Genomic DNA, 2633 nt, shown 5'->3' with positions numbered 1-2633 from the left:
AACGCGGCGGAGGAGGAGGAGGAAAAGATTTGGTCCTGACAAAAAATGAACATGAAAGTGTTATGGAAATTTTATTTTTGATGTTTTGTATTTTATTTTGCTGAACGTTGATTTAAGTTTTGAATTTAAAATGCCCTTCACTTGCACTTGGGCTTTTGTTAGGGATTTTATGTTACAGGCTTTTATTGTTAAGAAAGTTTATCTCAATACAATGTTACAAAATAAAGTATTTCTGATGAAAACTATAAATTTTGCCATTCTTGTTTTCATAATTAATGTAGAACTGCTAAATTCCACGAAGCACACATTTTTTTCCTTAAAAAAAGGCCACATTTTAATTTGCGATTAATCGCGAGTTAACTAAGGACAATGCGATTAATCGCGATTAAAAATTTTAATCGCCTGACAGCTCTAATATATATATATATATACATATATATATGTATATATATATAAATAGATAAAGATATTATAAAATGTAAAAGCGATAGTATATAAAAAAAACAACTGTAAACACAAGAAACTGCAGTTTCAAGATATAAAAACCTGGAAAAAGCAACACACTTATGTCAATTTCACAAATCTGTTGAACGTTACCTTTCAAAACGTTCGTATTTAAAGGAATTTTGTGAAATAATATTTCATAAAAATATACTTTAGTTCTAAAGTTTTTGCCTCAGCCTGTAATTTGCAGGCCATTGCGTGACAGATGAACACAATAAACGGCGCCAACACATTTTTCTGCTCTCCACAAAAACACTAACCAAAAAAAAAGGAAAAACAGGATATGATGCTCCTTCATATTCCATTATTTTTTCCATGTTTGCTCCTGTTTACACATAAAACCACATTTATAATGCAAAAAAACATCCCTGAATGTTCTGTTTTTTTCCCCCTAAATCCGGACAAATCTGAGGCATCACATCCGCCGCCTCATGAGCGTGTCTGTGCTAATCAGTTGGCGTGATCTGCTGTGAGTTTGGCTCGAACCCGACAGGGAATCCTAGCCTACAAAAGCTGCTATTTATATCCCTCCCTGCTCTCTCGCTGCCCGCCCCTTTCATTAACGCTGGCGTTCGCCCCAACAGACAACAGTCCTTAATTAAAACCGAATCTCGGGTGATGAGCAGAGGTATTACAAGCAAGGCAGAACATGGCGGTGTTGAGGTTACGGAGAAACCGGGTCGCAAGAAATGACTTCTGTGTGGAAGGGACACCATTAATGATTCATTACAAGGAAATGCACCAAGAGTGCACTATATATATATATATATATATATACACACATTACATATGTGGTGTATATACATATACGGACCGTATATATACGTTTGCCATATAAATATACACATACGGTGTATGTATATATATATATTAGAGCTGTCAGGCGATTACAAATTTTAATTGCGATTAATCGCATTGTCCAAAGTTAACTCACGATTAATTGCAAATTAATATGTGGCCTTTATTTAGGAAAAAAATGTGTGCTTCGTGGAATTTAGCAGTTCTACATTAATTATGAGAACAGGAATGACAAAATTAATAGTTTTAATCAGAAATACTTTATTTTGTAACATTGTATTGAGATTAACTTTCTTAACAATAAAAGGCCGTAACATAAAATGCCTAACAAAAGCCCAACTGCAAGTGAAGGGCATTTTAAATTCAAAACTTCAATCAACGTTCAGTAAAAAAAAATAAAAAAAACATCAAAAATAAAATTTCCATAACACTTTCATGTTCATTTTTTGTCAGGACCAAATCTTTTTCTCCTCTGCTGAACTGCAGTAATAAATGAAATAGAGATTTATCATTTCCAATGAACTTTTGTTTTTTAAAACCTTAAAGACTGAGAAAAGCGGGATACTCTGTGGATAGTTTGACAGTCTGTTACTGCCGCCGTGTTCTCTGGCTGCAGCTCGATGCAGCGACGTGTCCAGCGGAGCTCACGCCATGAATATGCCGGCAGACCGCTATGCTGGGGCTGGATCACGCTTAAACCTCCAGAACTTTGGGATATTTTGCATATTTTCACGCGGCGAAAGAGGGACGGACCACACACTCAAAGCTGAGATTTATCTTTTCATCTACAAATAACTGCCGTTGTTTAAACTACGTTTAAAACGTCCCCCGGTGCGCTTGCTGTTCGGAACGTCAGGGGTCCGCAGCTCTCGGGACGCGGCGCCGGACGCGAGCCGGTACCAGACGTGGTACTGGACGTGAACCGGAGCCGGGTTAGAGTGCAGGTCCTAGCGCCGGGCCGGTTCTAGCTAGCAGTTCGGTGGTTGGTGATCTAGTGAGAGCAGCCGGTGAGTTAGAGGGCGGGACGCCCGCGCGCGGTATGGAAAGGCACATATGAGGAAACTCTGCGATTAATGCGTCAAAAAAATTGTCGGCGTCATGCACGTGTCAAGTTAACGCGTGATTAACGCGACAAATCTGACAGCTCTAATATATATATATAAATATATATAAAATATATATACGCATTTATATATGTGCTGTATATACATATATGGACAGTATGTATAGAGATTTGCCATATAAATTTACACATACGGTGTGTGTGTGTATATATATATATATATATATACATACATAGTCATATATATGCTGTAAATACATATATGTAT

The 2633-nt window shown here is 37.2% G+C and overlaps 1 protein-coding gene and 1 long non-coding RNA gene across 18 annotated transcripts in view; one reads left to right on the top strand and one right to left on the bottom strand.

The window, feature by feature from the left end:
- The window catches only part of ppfia2 (PTPRF interacting protein alpha 2), a 198361-nt gene that overhangs the window by 80886 nt on the left and 114842 nt on the right, over window positions 1-2633 (bottom strand). The window lies entirely within an intron of this gene.
- The window catches only part of LOC112156144, a 5453-nt gene continuing 3899 nt past the window's right edge, over window positions 1080-2633 (top strand). The window contains exon 1 of the long non-coding RNA XR_002920919.2: window positions 1080-1132. This is a non-coding gene — a long non-coding RNA (uncharacterized LOC112156144). The remainder of the gene's footprint in view (window positions 1133-2633) is intronic.

Source organism: Oryzias melastigma, linkage group LG23 (genome assembly GCF_002922805.2).
Source record: "Oryzias melastigma strain HK-1 linkage group LG23, ASM292280v2, whole genome shotgun sequence".
Taxonomy (NCBI): Eukaryota; Metazoa; Chordata; class Actinopteri; order Beloniformes; family Adrianichthyidae; genus Oryzias; species Oryzias melastigma.
The sequence above is the reverse complement of the archived record's forward strand: the minus strand, read 5'-3'. Positions and strand labels throughout refer to the sequence as shown.